This window comes from Tachypleus tridentatus, unplaced genomic scaffold (assembly GCF_004210375.1).
Source record: "Tachypleus tridentatus isolate NWPU-2018 unplaced genomic scaffold, ASM421037v1 Hic_cluster_2, whole genome shotgun sequence".
NCBI classification, from domain to species: Eukaryota; Metazoa; Arthropoda; class Merostomata; order Xiphosura; family Limulidae; genus Tachypleus; species Tachypleus tridentatus.
The window spans coordinates 69630859-69656294 of NW_027467782.1; positions in this window are offsets into that span (position 1 = coordinate 69630859).

A 25436-nucleotide genomic window follows, 5' to 3' on the forward strand; every position below is an offset into this window, starting at 1 on the left:
ATAGGGAAGAATGAAATGAAAGAATACAGACTGTAGAGTTAGTGAAACTATAGACTGTAGAGTTAGTAAAACTACAGACTGTACAGTTATAGGGAAGATATGAAAGAATACAGACTGTAGAGTTAGTAAAACTATAGACTGTACAGTTATAGGGAAGAGATGAATGAATACAGACTGTAGAGTTAGTAAAACTATAGACTGTACAGTTATAGGGAAGATGAAAGAATACAGACTGTAGAGTTAGTAAAACTATAGACTGTACAGTTATAGGGAAGATATGAAAGAATACAGACTGTAGAGTTAGTAAAACTATAGACTGTACAGTTATAGGGAAGATATGAATGAATACAGACTGTAGAGTTAGTAAAACTATAGACTGTACAGTTATAGGGAAAACTACAGAACAGTTATAGAAGAGATAATGAATACAGACTGTAGAGTTAGTAAAACTATAGACTGTACAGTTATAGGGAAGAGATGAATGAATACAGACTGTAGAGTTAGTAAAACTGTAGACTGTACAGTTATAGGGAAGATATGAAAGAATACAGACTGTAGAGTTAGTAAAACTATAGACTGTACAGTTATAGGGAAGATATGAAAGAATACAGACTGTAGAGTTAGTAAAACTATAGACTGTACAGTTATAGGGAAGAATGAAAGAATACAGACTGTAGAGTTAGTAAAACTATAGACTGTACAGTTATAGGGAAGATATGAACTGTAGAATACAGACTGTAGAGTTAGTAAAACTATAGACTGTACAGTTATAGGAAGAGATGAAAAGAATACAGACTGTAGAGTTAGTAAAACTATAGACTGTACAGTTATAGGGAAGAGATGAATGAATACAGACTGTAGAGTTAGTAAAACTATAGACTGTACAGTTATAGGGAAGAGATGAATGAATACAGACTGTAGAGTTAGTAAAACTATAGACTGTACAGTTATAGGGAAGAGATGAATGAATACAGACTGTAGAGTTAGTAAAACTATAAACTGTACTGTACAGTATAGGGAAGAGATGAATGAATACAGACTGTAGAGTTAGTAAAACTATAGACTGTACAGTTATAGGGAAGAGATGAAAGAATACAGACTGTAGAGTTAGTAAAACTATAGACTGTACAGTTATAGGGAAGAGATGAATGAATACAGACTGTAGAGTTAGTAAAACTATAGACTGTACAGTTATAGGGAAGATATGAAAGAATACAGACTGTAGAGTTAGTAAAACTATAGACTGTACAGTTATAGGGAAGATATGAAAGAATACAGACTGTAGAGTTAGTAAAACTATAGACTGTACAGTTATAGGGAAGATATGAAAGAATACAGACTGTAGAGTTAGTAAAACTATAGACTGTACAGTTATATGGAAGATATGAAAGAATACAGACTGTAGAGTTAGTAAAACTATAGACTGTACAGTTATAGGGAAGATATGAAAGAATACAGACTGTAGAGTTAGTGAAATTATAGACTGTAGAGTTATTAAAACTATAGACTGTACAGTTATAGGGAAGAGATGAATGAATACAGATTGTCGAGTTCCTAAAACTATATACTGTACAGTAATAGGGAAGAAATGAAAGAATACAGACTGTAGAGTTAGTGAAACTATAGACTGTAGAGTTAGTAAAACTACAGAATGTACAGTTATATGGAAGATATGAAAGAATACAGACTGTAGAGTTAGTGAAACTATAGACTGTAGAGTTAGTAAAACTACAGACTGTACAGTTATAGGGAAGATATGAAAGAATACAGACTGTAGAGTTAGTAAAACTACGGACTGTACAGTGATAGGGAAAATATGAAAGAATACGGACTGTAGAGTTAGTAAAACTATGGACTGTACAGTTATAGGGAAGAGATGAAGGAATACAGACTGTAGAGTTAGTAAAACTATAGACTGTACAGTTATAGGGAAGAGTATGAAACTACAGACTGTAGAGTTAGTAAAACTACAGACTGTAGAGTTATAGGGAAAGATGAACAGATAGAATACAGACTGTAGAGTTAGTAAAACTATAGACTGTACAGTTATAGGGAAGATATGAAAGAATACAGACTGTAGAGTTAGTAAAACTATAGACTGTACAGTTATAGGGAAGAGATGAATGAATACAGACTGTAGAGTTAGTAAAACTGTACAGTTATAGGGAAAACTATAGACTGTACAGTTATAGGGAGGAGATGAATGAATGAATACAGACTGTAGAGTTAGTAAAACTATAGACTGTACAGTTATAGGGAAGAGATGAAAGAATACAGACTGTAGAGTTAGTAAAACTATAGACTGTACAGTTATAGGGAAGAGATGAAAGAATACAGACTGTAGAGTTAGTAAAACTATAGACTGTACAGTTATAGGGAAGATATGAAAGAATACAGACTGTAGAGTTAGTAAAACTATAGACTGTACAGTTATAGGGAAGATATGAATGAATACAGACTGTAGAGTTAGTAAAACTATAGACTGTACAGTTATAGGGAAGATGATGAATAAGACTGTAGAGTACAGACTGTAGAGTTAGTAAAACTATAGACTGTACAGTGTACAGTTATAGGGAAGAGATGAATGAATACAGACTGTAGAGTTAGTAAAACTATAGACTGTACAGTTATAGGGAAGAGATGAAAGAATACAGACTGTAGAGTTAGTAAAACTATAGACTGTACAGTTATAGGAAGAGATGAATGAATACAGACTGTAGAGTTAGTAAAACTATAGACTGTACAGTTATAGGGAAGAGATGAATGAATACAGACTGTAGAGTTAGTAAAACTATAGACTGTACAGTTATAGGGAAGAGATGAATGAATACAGACTGTAGAGTTAGTAAAACTATAGACTGTACAGTTATAGGGAAGAGATGAATGAATACAGACTGTAGAGTTAGTAAAACTATAGACTGTACAGTTATAGGGAAGATATGAATGAATACAGACTGTAGAGTTAGTAAAACTATAGACTGTACAGTTATAGGGAAGAGATGAATGTAGAATACAGACTGTAGAGTTAGTAAAACTATAGACTGTACAGTTATAGGGAAGAGATGAATGAATACAGACTGTAGAGTTAGTAAAACTATAGACTGTACAGTTATAGGGAAGAGATGAATGAATACAGACTGTAGAGTTAGTAAAACTATAGACTGTACAGTTATAGGGAAGAGATGAAAGAATACAGACTGTAGAGTTAGTAAAACTATAGACTGTACAGTTATAGGGAAGAGATGAATGAATACAGACTGTAGAGTTAGTAAAACTATAGACTGTACAGTTATAGGGAAGAAATGAAAGAATACAGACTGTAGAGTTAGTAAAACTATAGACTGTACAGTTATAGGGAAGAGATGAATGAATACAGACTGTAGAGTTAGTAAAACTATAGACTGTACAGTTATAGGGAAGAAATGAATGAATACAGACTGTAGAGTTAGTGAAACGATAGACTGTAGAGTTAGTAAAACTACAGACTGTACAGTTATAGGGAAGAGATGAATGAATACAGACTGTAGAGTTAGTAAAACTATAGACTGTACAGTTATAGGGAAGAGATGAAAAAATACAGACTGTAGAGTTAGTAAAACTATAGACTGTACAGTTATAGGGAAGATATGAAAGAATACAGACTGTAGAGTTAGTAAAACTATAGACTGTACAGTTATAGGGAAGATATGAAAGAATACAGACTGTAGAGTTAGTAAAACTATAGACTGTACAGTTATAGGGAAGAGATGAATGAATACAGACTGTAGAGTTAGTAAAACTATAGACTGTACAGTTATAGGGAAGAGATAATTGAATACAGACTGTAGAGTTAGTAAAACTATAGACTGTACAGTTATAGGAAAGAGATGAATGAATACAGACTGTAGAGTTAGTAAAACTATAGACTGTACAGTTATAGGGAAGAGATGAATGAATACAGACTGTAGAGTTAGTAAAACTATAGACTGTACTGTACAGTTATAGGGAAGATATGAATGAATACAGACTGTAGAGTTAGTAAAACTATAGACTGTACAGTTATAGGGAAGAAATGAAAGAATACAGACTGTAGAGTTAGTAAAACTAGACTGAGTAAAACTACAGACTGTACAGTTATAGGGAAGAGATGAAAGAATACAGACTGTAGAGTTAGTAAAACTATAGACTGTACAGTTATAGGGAAGATATGAAAGAATACAGACTGTAGAGTTAGTAAAACTATAGACTGTACAGTTATAGGGAAGAGATGAATGAATACAGACTGTAGAGTTAGTAAAACTATAGACTGTACAGTTATAGGGAAGATATGAAAGAATACAGACTGTAGAGTTAGTAAAACTATAGACTGTACAGTTATAGGGAAAACTGAATGAATACAGACTGTAGAGTTAGTAAAACTATAGACTGTACAGTTATATAAGAGATGAATGAATACAGACTGTAGAGTTAGTAAAACTATAGACTGTACAGTTATAGGGAAACTGTAAGTTATAGTTATAGACTGTAGAGTTAGTAAAACTATAGACTGTACAGTTATAGTGAATGAATACAGACTGTAGAGTTAGTAAAACTATAGACTGTACAGTTATAGGGAAGAAGAGATGAAATGAATACAGACTGTAGAGTTAGTAAAACTATAGACTGTACAGTTATAGGGAAGAGATGAAAGAATACAGACTGTAGAGTTAGTAAAACTATAGACTGTACAGTTATAGGGAAGATATGAAAGAATACAGACTGTAGAGTTAGTAAAACTATAGACTGTACAGTTATAAAGAATACAGACTGTAGAGAAGACTGTACAGATGAAAATGAATACAGACTGTAGAGTTAGTAAAACTATAGACTGTACAGTTATAGGGAAGAGATGAATGAATACAGACTGTAGAGTTAGTAAAACTATAGACTGTACAGTTATAGGGAAGAGATGAATGAATACAGACTGTAGAGTTAGTAAAACTATAGACTGTACAGTTATAGGGAAGAGATGAAAGAATACAGACTGTAGAGTTAGTAAAACTATAGACTGTACAGTTATAGGGAAGAGATGAATGAATACAGACTGTAGAGTTAGTAAAACTATAGACTGTACAGTTATAGGGAAGAAATGAAAGAATACAGACTGTAGAGTTAGTAAAACTATAGACTGTACAGTTATAGGGAAGAGATGAATGAATACAGACTGTAGAGTTAGTAAAACTATAGACTGTACAGTTATAGGGAAGAAATGAAAGAATACAGACTGTAGAGTTAGTAAACATAGACTGTAGAGTTAGTAAAACTACAGACTGTACAGTTATAGGGAAGAACTACAGACTGTACAGTTATAGAATGAATGAATACAGACTGTAGAGTTAGTAAAACTATAGACTGTACAGTTATAGGGAAGAGATGAAAGAATACAGACTGTAGAGTTAGTAAAACTATAGACTGTACAGTTATAGGGAAGATATGAAAGAATACAGACTGTAGAGTTAGTATAGACTGTAGAGTTATAGTACAGTTATAGGGAAGAGATGAATAGGGAATACAGACTGTAGAGTTAGTAAAACTATAGACTGTACAGTTATAGGGAAGAGATGAATGAATACAGACTGTAGAGTTAGTAAAACTATAGACTGTACAGTTATAGGGAAGAGATGAAAGAATACAGACTGTAGAGTTAGTAAAACTATAGACTGTACAGTTATAGTAATGAATACAGACTGTAGAGTTAGTAAAACTATAGACTGTACAGTTATAGGGAAGAGATGAATGAATACAGACTGTAGAGTTAGTAAAACTATAGACTGTACAGTTATATGGAAGAGATGAATGAATACAGACTGTAGAGTTAGTAAAACTGTATAGACTGTACAGTTATAGGGAAGAGATGAAAGAATACAGACTGTAGAGTTAGTAAAAATATAGACTGTACAGTTATAGGGAAGATATGAAAGAATACAGACTGCAGAGTTAGTAAAACTATAGACTGTACAGTTATAGGGAAGACTGTACAGAAGAGAGATGAAAGAATACAGACTGTAGAGTTAGTAAAACTATAGACTGTACAGTTATAGGGAAGATATGAAAGAATACAGACTGTAGAGTTAGTAAAACTATAGACTGTACAGTTATAGGGAAGACTGTACAGTTATAGGGAAGAAAAAGAATACAGACTGTAGAGTTAGTAAAACTATAGACTGTACAGTTATAGGGAAGAGATGAAAGAATACAGACTGTAGAGTTAGTAAAACTATAGACTGTACAGTTATAGGGAAGAGATGAATGAATACAGACTGTAGAGTTAGTAAAACTATAGACTGTACAGTTATAGGGAAGAGATGAATGAATACAGACTGTAGAGTTAGTAAAACTATAGACTGTACAGTTATAGGGAAGAGATGAATGAATACAGACTGTAGAGTTAGTAAAACTATAGACTGTACAGTTATAGGGAAGATATGAAAGAATACAGACTGTAGAGTTAGTAAAACTATAGACTGTACAGTTATAGGGAAGAGATGAATGAATACAGACTGTAGAGTTAGTAAAACTATAGACTGTACAGTTATAGGGAAGAGATGAATGAATACAGACTGTAGAGTTAGTAAAACTATAGACTGTACAGTTATAGGGAAGAGATGAATGAATACAGACTGTAGAGTTAGTAAAACTATAGACTGTACAGTTATAGGGAAGATATGAAAGAATACAGACTGTAGAGTTAGTAAAACTATAGACTGTACAGTTATAGGGAAGATATGAAAGAATACAGACTGTAGAGTTAGTAAAATACAGACTGTAGAGTTATAGGAAGATATAAAGACTGTAGAGTTAGTAAAACTATAGACTGTACAGTTATAGGGAAGAGATGAATGAATACAGACTGTAGAGTTAGTAAAACTATAGACTGTACAGTTATAGGGAAGAAATGAAAGAATACAGACTGTAGAGTTAGTGAAACTATAGACTGTAGAGTTAGTAAAACTACAGAATGTACAGTTATATGGAAGATATGAAAGAATACAGACTGTAGAGTTAGTGAAACTATAGACTGTAGAGTTAGTAAAACTACAGACTGTACAGTTATAGGGAAGATATGAAAGAATACAGACTGTAGAGTTAGTAAAACTATAGACTGTACAGTTATAGGGAAGATATGAAAGAATACAGACTGTAGAGTTAGTAAAACTACGGACTGTACAGTTATAGGGAAGATATGAAGGAATACAGACTGTAGAGTTAGTAAAACTATAGACTGTACAGTTATATGGAAGATATGAAAGAATACAGACTGTAGAGTTAGTGAAACTATAGACTGTAGAGTTACTAAAACTACAGACTGTACAGTTATAGGGAAGAGATGAATGAATACAGACTGTAGAGTTAGTAAAACTATAGACTGTACAGTTATAGGGAAGAAATGAAAGAATACAGACTGTAGAGTTAGTAAAACTATAGACTGTACAGTTATAGGGAAGAGATGAATGAATACAGATTGAAGAGTTAGTAAAACTATAGACTGTACAGTTATAAACTATAGACTGGAAGAAATGAATGAATACAGACTGTAGAGTTAGTAAAACTATAGACTGTACAGTTATAGGGAAGAAATGAAAGAATACAGACTGTAGAGTTAGTAAAACTATAGACTGTACAGTTATAGGGAAGAAATGAATGAATACAGACTGTAGAGTTAGTGAAACGATAGACTGTAGAGATAGTAAAACTACAGACTGTACAGTTATAGGGAAGAGATGAATGAATACAGACTGTAGAGTTAGTAAAACTATAGACTGTACAGTTATAGGGAAGAGATGAAAGAATACAGACTGTAGAGTTAGTAAAACTATAGACTGTACAGTTATAGGGAAGATATGAAAGAATACAGAATACAGACTGTAGAGTTAGTAAAACTATAGACTGTACAGTTATAGGGAAGAAATGAAAGAATACAGACTGTAGAGTTAGTAAAACTATAGACTGTACAGTTATAGGGAAGAGATGAATGAATACAGACTGTAGAGTTAGTAAAACTATAGACTGTACAGTTATAGGGAAGAGATGAAAGAATACAGACTGAATACAGACTGTAGAGTTAGTAAAACTATAGACTGTACAGTTATAGGGAAGAGATGAATGAATACAGACTGTAGAGTTAGTAAAACTATAGACTGTACAGTTATAGGGAAGAGATGAATGAATACAGACTGTAGAGTTAGTAAAACTATAGACTGTACAGTTATAGGGAAGAGATGAATGAATACAGACTGTAGAGTTAGTAAAACTATAGACTGTACAGTTATAGGGAAGAGATGAATGAATACAGACTGTAGAGTTAGTAAAACTATAGACTGTAGAGTTAGTAAAACTAATAATACAGACTGTAGAGTTAGTAAAACTATAGACTGTACAGTTATAGGGAAGAGATGAATGAATACAGACTGTAGAGTTAGTAAAACTATAGACTGTACAGTTATAGGGAAGAAATGAAAGAATACAGACTGTAGAGTTAGTAAAACTATAGACTGTACAGTTATAGGGAAGATATGAAAGAATACAGACTGTAGAGTTAGTAAAACTATAGACTGTACAGTTATAGGGAAGAAATGAATGAATACAAACTGTAGAGTTAGTAAAACTATAGACTGTACAGTTATAGGGAAGAGATGAAAGAATACAGACTGAGAGTTAGTAAAACTATAGACTGTACAGTTATAGGAAGAAGAAAGAATACAGACTGTAGAGTTAGTAAAACTACAGACTGTAGAGTTAGTAAAACTATAGACTGTACAGTTATAGGGAAGAGATGAATGAATACAGACTGTAGAGTTAGTAAAACTATAGACTGTACAGTTATAGGGAAGAGATGAAAGAATACAGACTGTAGTTAGTTAGTAAAACTATAGACTGTACAGTTATAGGGAAGAGATGAATGAATACAGACTGTAGAGTTAGTAAAACTATAGACTGTACAGTTATAGGGAAGAGATGAAAAAGAATACAGACTGTAGAGTTAGTAAAACTATAGACTGTACAGTTATAGGGAAGAGATGAAAGAATACAGACTGTAGAGTTAGTAAAACTATAGACTGTACAGTTATAGGGAAGAGATGAAAAATACAGACTGTAGAGTTAGTAAAACTATAGACTGTACAGTTATAGGGAAGAGATGAAAGAATACAGACTGTAGAGTTAGTAAAACTATAGACTGTACAGTTATAGGGAAGAGATGAAAGAATACAGACTGTAGAGTTAGTAAAACTATAGACTGTACAGTTATAGGGAAGAGATGAATGAATACAGACTGTAGAGTTAGTAAAACTATAGACTGTACAGTTATAGGGAAGAAATGAAAGAATACAGACTGTAGAGTTGGTAAAACTACAGACTGTAGAGAGTTATAGACTGTAAAAAGAAATGAATGAATACAGACTGTAGAGTTATAAAACTATAGACTGTACAGTTATAGGAAAGAATACAGACTGAAGTTAGTGAATACAGACTGTAGAGTTAGTAAAACTATAGACTGTACAGTTATAGGGAAGATATGAAAGAATACAGACTGTAGAGTTAGTGAAACTATAGACTGTAGTTAGTAAAACTATAGACTGTACAGTTATAGGGAAGAGATGAAAGAATACAGACTGTAGAGTTAGTAAAACTATACAGACTGTAGAGTTATAGTAAAGATATGAAAGAATACAGACTGTAGAGTTAGTAAAACTATAGACTGTACAGTTATAGGGAAGATATGAAAGAATACAGACTGTAGAGTTAGTAAAACTATACTGTACAGTTATAGTATGAAGTGTAGAGTTAGTATATAGGTAAGATATGAAAGAATACAGACTGTAGAGTTAGTAAAACTATAGACTGTACAGTTATAGGGAAGAAGACTACAGACTGTAGAGTTAGTAAAACTATAGACTGTACAGTTATAGGGAAGAGATGAATGAATACAGACTGTAGAGTTAGTAAAACTATAGACTGTACAGTTATAGGGAAGAGATGAAAGAATACAGACTGTAGAGTTAGTAAAACTATAGACTGTACAGTTATAGGGAAGAGATGAATGAATACAGACTGTAGAGTTAGTAAAACTATAGACTGTACAGTTATAGGAAAGATGATGAAGAATACAGACTGTAGAGTTAGTAAAACTATAGACTGTACAGTTATAGGGAAGAGATGAATGAATACAGACTGTAGAGTTAGTAAAACTATAGACTGTACAGTTATAGGGAAGAGATGAATGAATACAGACTGTAGAGTTAGTAAAACTATAGACTGTACAGTTATAGGGAAGAGATGAATGAATACAGACTGTAGAGTTAGTAAAACTATAGACTGTACAGTTATAGGGAAGAGATGAAAGAATACAGACTGTAGAGTTAGTAAAACTATAGACTGTACAGTTATAGGGAAGAGATGATGAATACAGAATTAGTAAAACAGACAGTAGAGTTAGTAAAACTATAGACTGTACAGTTATAGGGAAGAGATGAAAGAATACAGACTGTAGAGTTAGTAAAACTATAGACTGTACAGTTATAAAGAAGAGATGAAAGAATACAGACTGTAGAGTTAGTAAAACTATAGACTGTACAGTTATAGGGAAGAGATGAATGAATACAGACTGTAGAGTTAGTAAAACTATAGACTGTACAGTTATAGGGAAGAGATGAATGAATACAGACTGTAGAGTTAGTAAAACTATAGACTGTACAGTTATAGGGAAGAGATGAATGAATACAGACTGTAGAGTTAGTAAAACTATAGACTGTACAGTTATAGGGAAGAGATGAATGAATATAGACTGCAAAGTTGGTAAAACTACAGACTGTACAGTTATAAGGAAGAGATGAATGAATACAGACTGTAGAGTTAGCAAAACTATAGGCTGTACAGTTATAGGGAAAAATGAAAGAATACAGACTGTAGAGTTATAAAACTATAGACTGTACAGTTATAGGGAAGAATAATAGAGACTGTAGAGTTAGTAAAACTATAGACTGTACAGTTATAGGGAAGAGATGAAAGAATACAGACTGTAGAGTTAGTAAAACTATAGACTGTACAGTTATAGGGAAGAGTGAAAGAATACAGACTGTAGAGTTAGTAAAACTATAGACTGTACAGTTATAGGGAAGATATGAAAGAATACAGACTGTAGAGTTAGTAAAACTATAGACTGTACAGTTATAGGGAAGAGATGAATGAATACAGACTGTAGAGTTAGTAAAACTATAGACTGTACAGTTATAGGGAAGATATGAAAGAATACAGACTGTAGAGTTAGTAAAAAACTATAGACTGTACAGTTATAGGGAAGAGATGAATGAATACAGACTGTAGAGTTAGTAAAACTATAGACTGTACAGTTATAGGGAAGAGATGAAAGAATACAGACTGTAGAGTTAGTAAAACTATTAGACTGTACAGTTATAGGGAAGAGATGAAAGAATACAGACTGTAGAGTTAGTAAAACTATAGACTGTACAGTTATAGGGAAGAGATGAATATGAACTGTAGAGAATACAGACTGTAGAGTTAGTAAAAAGACTATAGACTGTAGAGTTAGTAAAACTATAGACTGTACAGTTATAGGGAAGAGATGAAAGAATACAGACTGTAGAGTTAGTAAAACTATAGACTGTACAGTTATAGGGAAGAGATGAATGAATACAGACTGTAGAGTTAGTAAAACTATAGACTGTACAGTTATAGGGAAGAGATGAATGAATACAGACTGTAGAGTTAGTAAAACTATAGACTGTACAGTTATAGGGAAGAGATGAATGAATACAGACTGTAGAGTTAGTAAAACTATAGACTGTACAGTTATAGGGAAGAGATGAAAGAATACAGACTGTAGAGTTAGTAAAACTATAGACTGTACAGTTATAGGGAAGATATGAAAGAATACAGACTGTAGAGTTAGTAAAACTATAGACTGTACAGTTATAGGGAAAATATGAAAGAATACAGACTGTAGAGTTAGTAAAACTATAGACTGTACAGTTATAGGGAAGATATGAAAGAATACAGACTGTAGAGTTAGTGAAAATAGACTATAGAGTTATTAAAACTATAGACTGTACAGTTATAGGGAAGAGATGAATGAATACAGACTGTAGAGTTAGTAAAACTATAGACTGTACAGTTATAGGGAAGAAATGAAAGAATACAGACTGTAGAGTTAGTGAAACTATAGACTGTAGAGTTAGTAAAACTACAGACTGTACAGTTATATGGAAGATATGAAAGAATACAGACTGTAGAGTTAGTGAAACTATAGACTGTAGAGTTAGTAAAACTACAGACTGTACAGTTATAGGGAAGATATGAAAGAATACAGACTGTAGAGTTAGTAAAACTACGGACTGTACAGTGATAGGGAAAATATGAAAGAATACAGACTGTAGAGTTAGTAAAACTATAGACTGTACAGTTATAGGGAAGATATGAAGGAATACAGACTGTAGAGTTAGTAAAACTATAGACTGTACAGTTATAGGGAAGATATGAAAGAATACAGACTGTAGAGTTAGTGAAATTATTGACTGTAGAGTTACTAAAACTACAGACTGTACAGTTATAGGGAAGAGATGAATGAATACAGACTGTAGAGTTAGTAAAACTATAGACTGTACAGTTATAGGGAAGAAATGAAAGAATACAGACTGTAGAGTTAGTAAAACTATAGACTGTACAGTTATAGGGAAGAGATGAATGAATACAGATTGTAGAGTTAGTGAAACTATGGAGTGTACAGTTATATGGAAGAAATGAATGAATACAGACTGTAGAGTTAGTAAAACTATAGACTGTACAGTTATAGGGAAGAGATGAATGAATACAGACTGTAGAGTTAGTAAAACTATGGACTGTACAGTTATAGGGAAGAAATGAATGAATACAGACTGTAGAGTTAGTGAAACGATAAACTGTAGAGATAGTAAAACTACAGACTGTACAGTTATAGGGAAGAGATGAATGAATACAGACTGTAGAGTTAGTAAAATTACAGACTGTACAGTTATAGGGAAAAGATGAAAGAATACAGACTGTAGAGTTAGTAAAACTATAGACTGTACAGTTATAGGGAAGATATGAAAGAATACAGACTGTAGAGTTAGTAAAACTATAGACTGTACAGTTATAGGGAAGATATGAAAGAATACAGACTGTAGAGTTAGTAAAACTATAGACTGTACAGTTATAGGGAAGAGATAATTGAATACAGACTGTAGAGTTAGTAAAACTATAGACTGTACAGTTATAGGAAAGAGATGAATGAATACAGACTGTAGAGTTAGTAAAACTATAGACTGTACAGTTATAGAGAGAGAAGAGATGAATGAATACAGACTGTAGAGTTAGTAAAACTATAGACTGTACAGTTATAGGGAAGAGATGAATGAATACAGACTGTAGAGTTAGTAAAACTATAGACTGTACAGTTATAGGGAAGAGATGAATGAATACAGACTGTAGAGTTAGTAAAACTATAGACTGTACAGTTATAGGGAAGAGATGAAGACTGTAGAGTTAGTACAGACTGTAGAGTTAGTAAAAGAGTATAGACTGTACAGTTATAGGGAAGAGATGAATGAATACAGACTGTAGAGTTAGTAAAACTATAGACTGTACAGTTATAGGGAAGAAATGAAAGAATACAGACTGTAGAGTTAGTAAAACTATAGACTGTACAGTTATAGGGAAGAGATGAATGAATACAGACTGTAGAGTTAGTAAAACTATAGACTGTACAGTTATAGGGAAGATATGAAAGAATACAGACTGTAGAGTTAGTAAAACTATAGACTGTACAGTTATAGGGAAGAGATGAAAGAATACAGACTGTAGAGTTAGTAAAACTATAGACTGTACAGTTATAGGGAAGAATGATGAATGAATACAGACTGTAGAGTTAGTAAAACTATAGACTGTACAGTTATAGGGAAGAGATGAAAATGAATACAGACTGTAGAGTTAGTAAAACTATGGACTGTACAGTTATAGGGAAGAGATGAATGAATACAGACTGTAGAGTTAGTAAAACTATAGACTGTACAGTTATAGGGAAGAGATGAATGAATACAGACTGTAGAGTTAGAGTTAGTAAAACTATAGACTGTACAGTTATAGGGAAGAGATGAAAGAATACAGACTGTAGAGTTAGTAAAACTATAGACTGTACAGTTATAGGAAGATATGAAAGAATACAGACTGTAGAGTTAGTAAAACTATAGACTGTACAGTTATAGGGAAGAGATGAATGAATACAGACTGTAGAGTTAGTAAAACTATAGACTGTACAGTTATAGGGAAGAGATGAAAAGAATACAGACTGTAGAGTTAGTAAAACTATAGACTGTACAGTTATAGGGAAGAGATGAATGAATACAGACTGTAGAGTTAGTAAAACTATAGACTGTACAGTTATAGGGAAGAGATGAAAGAATACAGACTGTAGAGTTAGTAAAACTATAGACTGTACAGTTATAGGGAAGAGATGAAAGAATACAGACTGTAGAGTTAGTAAAACTATAGACTGTACAGTTATAGTTAAAGAATACAGACTGTAGAGTTAGTAAAACTATAGACTGTACAGTTATAGGGAAGAGATGAAAGAATACAGACTGTAGAGTTAGTAAAACTATAGACTGTACAGTTATAGGAAGAATGAAAGAATACAGACTGTAGAGTTAGTAAACATAGACTGTAGAGTTAGTAAAACTATAGACTGTACAGTTATAGGGAAGATATGAAAGAATACAGATTGTAGAGTTAGTGAAAGTATAGACTGTAGAGTTAGTAAAACTATAGACTGTACAGTTATAGGGAAGAGATGAATGAATACAGACTGTAGAGTTAGTAAAACTATAGACTGTACAGTTATAGGGAAGAGATGAAAGAATACAGACTGTAGAGTTAGTAAAACTATAGACTGTACAGTTATAGGGAAGAGATGAAAGAATACAGACTGTAGAGTTAGTAAAACTATAGACTGTACAGTTATAGGGAAGATATATGAGAATACAGACTGTAGAGTTAGTAAAACTATAGACTGTACAGTTATAGGAAGATATGAAGAATACAGACTGTAGAGTTAGTAAAACTATAGACTGTACAGTTATAGGGAAGATATGAAAGAATACAGACTGTAGAGTTAGTAAAACTATAGACTGTACAGTTATAGGGAAGATATGAAAGAATACAGACTGTAGAGTTAGTAAAACTATAGACTGTACAGTTATAGGGAAGAGATGAATGAATACAGACTGTAGAGTTAGTAAAACTACAGTTATAGAAGAGATGTAATACAGTTATATAGACTGTACAGTTATAGGAAGAGATGAATGAATACAGACTGTAGAGTTAGTAAAACTATAGACTGTACAGTTATAGGGAAGAAATGAAAGAATACAGACTGTAGAGTTAGTAAAACTATAGACTGTACAGTTATAGGGAAGAATGAAAGAATACAGACTGTAGAGTTAGTAAAACTATAGACTGTACAGTTATAGGACTGTAAGTTATATGAAAGAAATACAGACTGTAGAGTTAGTAAAACTATAGACTGTACAGTTATAGGGAAGAAATGAAAGAATACAGACTGTAGAGTTAGTAAAACTATAGACTGTACAGTTATAGGGAAGATATGAAAGAATACAGACTGTAGAGTTAGTAAAACTATAGACTGTACTGTATGAGTTACAGACTGTAGAGTTATGAAAGAATACAGACTGTAGAGTTAGTAAAACTATAGACTGTACAGTTATAGGGAAGAGATGAAAGAATACAGACTGTAGAGTTAGTAAAACTATAGACTGTACAGTTATAGGGAAGAGATGAAAGAATACAGACTGTAGAGTTAGTAAAACTATAGACTGTACAGTTATAGGGAAGAGATGAATGAATACAGACTGTAGAGTTAGTAAAACTATAGACTGTACAGTTATAGGGAAGAGATGAATGAATACAGACTGTAGAGTTAGTAAAACTATAGACTGTACAGTTATAGGGAAGAGATGAATGAATACAGACTGTAGAGTTAGTAAAACTATAGACTGTACAGTTATAGGGAAGAGATGAATGAAAGAATACAGACTGTAGAGTTAGTAAAACTATAGACTGTACAGTTATAGGGAAGAGATGAAAGAATACAGACTGTAGAGTTAGTAAAACTATAGACTGTACAGTTATAGGGAAGAGATGAAAAATTACAGACTGTAGAGTTAGTAAAACTATAGACTGTACAGTTATAGGGAAGAAATGAATGAATACAGACTGTAGAGTTAGTAAAACTATAGACTGTACAGTTATATGGAAGATATGAAAGAATACAGACTGTAGAGTTAGTGAAATTATAGACTGTAGAGTTATTAAAACTATAGACTGTACAGTTATAGGGAAGAGATGAATGAATACAGACTGTAGAGTTAGTAAAACTATAGACTGTACAGTTATAGGGAAGAAATGAAAGAATACAGACTGTAGAGTTAGTGAAACTATAGACTGTAGAGTTAGTAAAACTACAGACTGTACAGTTATATGGAAGATATAAAAGAATACAGACTGTAGAGTTAGTGAAACTATAGACTGTAGAGTTAGTAAAACTATAGACTGTACAGTTATAGGGAAGAAATGAAAGAATACAGACTGTAGAGTTAGTAAAACTATAGACTGTACAGTTATAGGGAAGATATGAAAGAATACAGACTGTAGAGTTAGTAAAACTATAGACTGTACAGTTATAGGGAAGATATGAAAGAATACAGACTGTAGAGTTAGTAAAACTATAGACTGTACAGTTATAGGGAAGAGATGAAAGAATACAGACTGTAGAGTTAGTGAAACTATAGACTGTACAGTTATAGGGAAGAGATGAATGAATACAGACTGTACAGTTATAGGGAAGAGATGAATGAATACAGACTGTAGAGTTAGTAAAACTATAGACTGTACAGTTATAGGGAAGAAATATGAAAGAATACAGACTGTAGAGTTAGTAAAACTATAGACTGTACAGTTATAGGGAAGAGATGAAAGAATACAGACTGTAGAGTTAGTAAAACTATAGACTGTACAGTTATAGGGAAGAGATGAATGAATACAGACTGTAGAGTTAGTAAAACTATAGACTGTACAGTTATAGGGAAGAGATGAAAGAATACAGACTGTAGAGTTAGTAAAACTATAGACTGTACAGTTATAGGGAAGAGATGAAAGAATACAGACTGTAGAGTTAGTAAAACTATAGACTGTACAGTTATAGGGATATGATGAAAGAATACAGACTGTAGAGTTAGTAAAACTATAGACTGTACAGTTATAGGAAAGATAATACAGAAGAGTTAGTAAAACTATAGACTGTACAGTTATAGGGAAGATATGAATGAATACAGACTGTAGAGTTAGTAAAACTATAGACTGTACAGTTATAGGGAAGAGATGAAAGAATACAGACTGTAGAGTTAGTAAAACTATAGACTGTACAGTTATAGGGAAGAGATGAAAGAATACAGACTGTAGAGTTAGTAAAACTATAGACTGTACAGTTATAGGAATACAGACTGTAAGAGATGAAGAGATGAATACAGACTGTAGAGTTAGTAAAACTATAGACTGTACAGTTATAGGGAAGAGATGAATGAATACAGACTGTAGAGTTAGTAAAACTATAGACTGTACAGTTATAGGGAAGAGATGAATGAATACAGACTGTAGAGTTAGTAAAACTATAGACTGTACAGTTATAGGGAAGAGATGAATGAATACAGACTGTAGAGTTAGTAAAACTATAGACTGTACAGTTATAGGAAAGATGAATGAATACAGACTGAAAGTAAAACTATAGACTGTACAGTTATAAAACTATAAACTGACAGTTATAGGGAAGAGATGAATGAATACAGACTGTAGAGTTAGTAAAACTATAGACTGTACAGTTATAGGGAAGATATGAAAGAATACAGACTGTAGAGTTAGTAAAACTATAGACTGTACAGTTATAGGGAAGATATGAAAGAATACAGACTGTAGAGTTAGTGAAATTATAGACTGTAGAGTTAGTAAAACTATAGACTGTACAGTTATAGGGAAGAGATGAATGAATACAGACTGTAGAGTTAGTAAAACTATAGACTGTACAGTTATAGGGAAGATATGAAAGAATACAGAATACAGACTGTAGAGTTAGTAAAACTATAGACTGTAGAGTTAGTAAAACTATAGACTGTACAGTTATAGGGAAGATATGAAAGAATACAGACTGTAGAGTTAGTGAAACTATAGACTGTAGAGTTAGTAAAACTACAGACTGTACAGTTATAGGGAAGATATGAAAGAATACAGACTGTAGAGTTAGTAAAACTATAGACTGTACAGTTATAGGGAAGAATATGAAAGAATACAGACTGTAGAGTTAGTAAAACTATAGACTGTACAGTTATAGGGAAGATATGAAGGAATACAGACTGTAGAGTTAGTAAAACTATAGACTGTACAGTTATATGAGATGAAGAATACAGACTGAGAGAATACATAGACTGTAGAGTTAGTGAAATTAAAGAATACAGACTGTAGAGTTAGTAAAACTATAGACTGTACAGTTATAGGGAAGAGATGAATGAATACAGACTGTAGAGTTAGTAAAACTATAGACTGTACAGTTATAGGGAAGAAATGAAAGAATACAGACTGTAAAGTTGGTAAAACTATAGACTGTACAGTTATAAGGAAGAGATGAATGAATACAGACTGTAGAGTTAGTAAAACTATAGACTGTACAGTTATAGGGAAGAGATGAATGAATACAGACTGTAGAGTTAGTAAAACTATAGACTGTACAGTTATAGGGAAGAGATGAATGAATACAGACTGTAGAGTTAGTAAAACTATAGACTGTACAGTTATAGGGAAGAGATGAATGAATACAGACTGTAGAGTTAGTAAAACTATAGACTGTACAGTTATAGGGAAGAGATGAATGAATACAGACTGTAGAGTTAGTAAAACTATAGACTGTACAGTGTAGGGAAGAGATAATGAATACAGAGGGAAGAGATAGTAAATGAATACAGTACTGTTAGAGTTAGTAAAAATACAGACTGTACAGTTATAGGGAAGAGATGAAAGTTATAGAATACAGACTGTAGAGTTAGTAAAACTATAGACTGTACAGTTATAGGGAAGATATGAAAGAATACAGACTGTAGAGTTAGTAAAACTATAGACTGTACAGTTATAGGGAAGATATGAAGAGACTGTATGAACAGTTATAATACAGAGATGAAGAATACAGACTGTAGAGTTAGTAAAACTATAGACTGTACAGTTATAGGGAAGAGATGAATGAATACAGACTGTAGAGTTAGTAAAACTATAGACTGTACAGTTATAGGGAAGAGATGAATGAATACAGACTGTAGAGTTAGTAAAACTATAGACTGTACAGTTATAGGGAAGAGATGAATGAATACAGACTGTAGAGTTAGTAAAACTATAGACTGTACAGTTATAGGGAAGAGATGAAAGAATACAGACTGTAGAGTTAGTAAAACTATAGACTGTACAGTTATAGGAGAAGAAGTTAGTAAAACTATAGACTGTACAGTTATAGGGAAGAGATGAATGAATACAGACTGTAGAGTTAGTAAAACTATAGACTGTACAGTTATAGGGAAGATATGAAAGAATACAGACTGTAGAGTTAGTAAAACTATAGACTGTACAGTTATAGGGAAGATATGAAAGAATACAGACTGTAGAGTTAGTAAAACTATAGACTGTACAGTTATAAACTATAGACTGAAGATATGAAAGAATAATACAGACTGTAGAGTTAGTGAAACTATAGACTGTAGAGTTAGAAAACTGACTGTACAGTTATAGGGAAGAGATGAATGAATACAGACTGTAGAGTTAGTAAAACTATAGACTGTACAGTTATAGGGAAGAGATGAAAGAATACAGACTGTAGAGTTAGTAAAACTATAGACTGTACAGTTATAGGGAAGATATGAAAGAATACAGACTGTAGAGTTAGTAAAACTATACTGTACAGTTATAGGGAAGATATGAATGAATACAGACTGTAGAGTTAGTAAAACTATAGACTGTACAGTTATAGGGAAGAGATGAATGAATACAGACTGTAGAGTTAGTAAAACTATAGACTGTACAGTTATAGGGAAGAGATGAAAGAATACAGACTGTAGAGTTAGTAAAACTATAGACTGTACAGTTATAGGGAAGAGATGAAAGAATACAGACTGTAGAGTTAGTAAAACTATAGACTGTACAGTTATAGGGAAGAGATGAGAGTTAGTAAAACTATAGACTGTAGAGATAATGAAACAGACTAGAGTTAGACTGTACAGTTATAGGGAAGAGATGAATGAATACAGACTGTAGAGTTAGTAAAACTATAGACTGTACAGTTATAGGGAAGATATGATAGAACACAGGCTGTAGAGTTAGTAAAACTATAGACTGTACAGTTATATGGAAGATATAAAAGAATACAGACTGTAGAGTTAGTGAAACTTATAGACTGTAGAGTTAGTAAAACTATAGACTGTACAGTTATAGGGAAGAGATGAATGAATACAGACTGTAGAGTTAGTAAAACTATAGACTGTACAGTTATAGGGAAGAAATGAAAGAATACAGACTGTAGAGTTAGTGAAACTATAGACTGTAGAGTTAGTAAAACTACAGAATGTACAGTTATATGGAAGATATGAAAACTGACAGACTGTAGAGTTAGTGAAACTATAGACTGTAGAGTTAGTAAAACTACAGACTGTACAGTTATAGGGAAGATATGAAAGAATACAGACTGTAGAGTTAGTAAAACTACAGACTGTACAGTTATAGGGAAAATATGAAAGAATACAGACTGTAGAGTTAGTAAAACTATAGACTGTACAGTTATAGGGAAGATATGAAGGAATACAGACTGTAGAGTTAGTAAAACTATAGACTGTACAGTTATAGGGAAGATATGAAAGAATACAGACTGTAGAGTTAGTGAAACTATAGACTGTAGAGTTACTAAAACTACAGACTGTACAGTTATAGGGAAGAGATGAATGAATACAGACTGTAGAGTTAGTAAAACTATAGACTGTACAGTTATAGGGAAGAAATGAAAGAATACAGACTGTAGAGTTAGTAAAACTATAGACTGTACAGTTATAGGGAAGAGATGAATGAATACAGACTGTAGAGTTAGTAAAACTATAGACTGTACAGTTATAGGGAAGAAATGAATGAATACAGACTGTAGAGTTAGTAAAACTATAGACTGTACAGTTATAGGGAAGAAATGAAAGAATACAGACTGTAGAGTTAGTAAAACTATAGACTGTACAGTTATAGGGAAGAAATGAATGAATACAGACTGTAGAGTTAGTGAAACTATAGACTGTAGAGATAGTAAAACTACAGACTGTACAGTTATAGGGAAGAGATGAATGAATACAGACTGTAGAGTTAGTAAAACTATAGACTGTACAGTTATAGGAAAGAGATGAAAGAATACAGACTGTAGAGTTAGTAAAACTATAGACTGTACAGTTATAGGGAAGATATGAAAGAATACAGACTGTAGAGTTAGTAAAACTATAGACTGTACAGTTATAGGAAGAATGAAAGAATACAGACTGTAGAGTTAGTAAAACTATAGACTGTAGAGTTAGTAAAACTATAGACTGTACAGACTGTTATAGGGAAGAGATGAATGAATACAGACTGTAGAGTTAGTAAAACTATAGACTGTACAGTTATAGGACTGTACAGTTATAGGGAAGAAATGAATACAGACTGTAGAGTTAGTAAAACTATAGACTGTACAGTTATAGGGAAGAGATGAATGAATACAGACTGTAGAGTTAGTAAAACTATAGACTGTACAGTTATAGGGAAGAGATGAATGAATACAGACTGTAGAGTTAGTAAAACTATAGACTGTACAGTTATAGGGAAGAGATGAATGAATACAGACTGTAGAGTTAGTAAAACTATAGACTGTACAGTTATAGGGAAGAGATGAATGAATACAGACTGTAGAGTTAGTAAAACTATAGACTGTACAGTTATAGGGAAGAGATGAAAGAATACAGACTGTAGAGTTAGTAAAACTATAGACTGTACAGTTATAGGGAAGAGATGAATGAATACAGACTGTAGAGTTAGTAAAACTATAGACTGTACAGTTATAGGGAAGAAATGAAAGAATACAGACTGTAGAGTTGGTAAAACTAAAGACTGTATAGTTATAGGTACAGTTAAGAAGATGAATGAATACAGACTGTAGAGTTAGTAAAACTATAGACTGTACAGTTATAGGGAAGATATGAAAGAATACAGACTGTAGAGTTAGTGAAACTATAGACTGTAGAGTTAGTAAAACTACAGACTGTACAGTTATAGGGAAGAGATGAATGAATACAGACTGTAGAGTTAGTAAAACTATAGACTGTACAGTTATAGGGAAGAGATGAAAGAATACAGACTGTAGAGTTAGTAAAACTATAGACTGTACAGTTATAGGGAAGATATGAAAGAATACAGACTGTAGAGTTAGTAAAACTATAGACTGTACAGTTATAGGGAAGATATAAAAGAATACAGACTGTAGAGTTAGTAAAACTATAGACTGTACAGTTATAGGGAAGAGATGAATGAATACAGACTGTAGAGTTAGTAAAACTATAGACTGTACAGTTATAGGGAAGAGATGAAAGAATACAGACTGTAGAGTTAGTAAAACTATAGACTGTACAGTTATAGGGAAGATATGAAAGAATACAGACTGTAGAGTTAGTAAAACTATAGACTGTACAGTTATAGGGAAGAGATGAAAGAATACAGACTGTAGAGTTAGTAAAACTATAGACTGTACAGTTATAGGGAAGAAGAATGAATGAATGAGTTATACTAGACTGTATTATAGGGAAGACAGACTGTAGAGTTAGTAAAACTATAGACTGTACAGTTATAGGGAAGAGATGAAAGAATACAGACTGTAGAGTTAGTAAAACTATAGACTGTACAGTTATAGGGAAGAAATGAATGAATACAGACTGTAGAGTTAGTAAAACTATAGACTGTACAGTTATAGGAAGAGATGAAAGAATACAGACTGTAGAGTTAGTAAAACTATAGACTGTACAGTTATAGGGAAGAGATGAATGAATACAGACTGTAGAGTTAGTAAAACTATAGACTGTACAGTTATAGGGAAGAGATGAATGAATACAGACTGTAGAGTTAGTAAAACTATAGACTGTACAGTTATAGGGAAGAGATGAATGAATACAGACTGTAGAGTTAGTAAAACTATAGACTGTACAGTTATAGGGAAGATATGAAAGAATACAGACTGTAGAGTTAGTAAAACTATAGACTGTACAGTTATAGGGAAGATATGAAAGAATACAGACTGTAGAGTTAGTAAAACTATAGACTGTACAGTTATAGGGAAGAGACTGTACAGTGTAATACAGACTGAATACAGACTGTAGAGTTAGTAAAACTATAGACTGTACAGTTATAGGGAAGATATGAAAGAATACAGACTGTAGAGTTAGTAAAACTATAGACTGTAGAGTTATAGGGAACTGTAGAGTTGAAAGAATACAGACTGTAGAGTTAGTAAAACTATAGACTGTACAGTTATAGGGAAGAGATGAATGAACTGTACAGACTGTAGAGTTAGTAAAACTATAGACTGTACAGTTATAGGGAAAACTATAGAATGTACAGACTGTAGAGTTAGTAAAACTATAGACTGTACAGTTATAGAAAGATGATACAGACTGTAGAGTTAGTAAAACTATAGACTCTACATTTATAGGGAAAAGATGAAAGAATACAGACTGTAGAGTTAGTAAAACTATAGACTGCACAGTTATAGGGAAGAGAAAATTGAATACAGACTGTAGAGTTAGTAAAACTAGAGACTGTACAGTTATAGGGAAGAGATGAATGAATACAGACTGTAGAGTTAGTAAAACTATAGACTGTACAGTTATAGGGAAGAGATGAATGAATACAGACTGTAGAGTTACAGAAACTATAGACTTAGAGTTAGTAAAACTATAGACTGTACAGTTATAGGGAAGAGATGAATGAATACAGACTGTAGAGTTAGTAAAACTATAGACTGTACAGTTATAGGGAAGAGATGAAAGAATACAGACTGTAGAGTTAGTAAAACTATAGACTGTACAGTTATAGGGAAGAGATGAATGAATACAGACTGTAGAGTTAGTAAAACTATAGACTGTACAGTTATAGGGAAGAAATGAAAAGAATACAGACTGTAGAGTTAGTAAAACTATAGACTGTACAGTTATAGGGAAGAGATGAATGAATACAGACTGTAGAGTTAGTAAAACTATAGACTGTACAGTTATAGGGAAGAAATGAATGAATAGAGACTGTAGAGTTAGTGAAACGATAGACTGTAGAGTTAGTAAAACTACAGACTGTACAGTTATAGGGAAGAGATGAATGAATACAGACTGTAGAGTTAGTAAAACTATAGACTGTACAGTTATAGGGAAAAGATGAAAGAATACAGACTGTAGAGTTAGTAAAACTATAGACTGTACAGTTATAGGGAAGATATAAAAGAATACAGACTGTAGAGTTAGTAAAACTATAGACTGTACAGTTATAGGGAAGATATGAAAGAATACAGACTGTAGAGTTAGTAAAACTATAGACTGTACAGTTATAGGGAAGAGATGAAAAGAATACAGACTGTAGAGTTAGTAAAACTATAGACTGTAGAGTTATAAAACTATAGACTGTACAGTTATAGGGAAGAATGAATACAGATGAAGTGAATACAGACTGTAGAGTTAGTAAAACTATAGACTGTACAGTTATAGACTGTACAGTTAAGAGATGAATGAATACAGACTGTAGAGTTAGTAAAACTATAGACTGTACAGTTATAGGGAAGAGATGAAAGAATACAGACTGTAGAGTTAGTAAAACTATAGACTGTACAGTTATAGGGAAGAGATGAAAGAATACAGACTGTAGAGTTAGTAAAACTATAGACTGTACAGTTATAGGGAAGATATGAAAGAATACAGACTGTAGAGTTAGTAAAACTATAGACTGTACAGTTATAGGGAAGATATAGAAGAATACAGACTGTAGAGTTAGTAAAACTATAGACTGTACAGTTATAGGGAAGAGATGAATGAATACAGACTGTAGAGTTAGTAAAACTATAGACTGTACAGTTATAGGGAAGAAATGAAAGAATACAGACTGTAGAGTTGGTAAAACTATAGACTGTAGAGTTATAGAACAGTTATAGAAGAAATGAAAGAATACAGACTGTAGAGTTAGTGAAACTATAGACTGTAGAGTTAGTAAAACTATAGACTGTACAGTTATAGGGAAATAGACTGTAC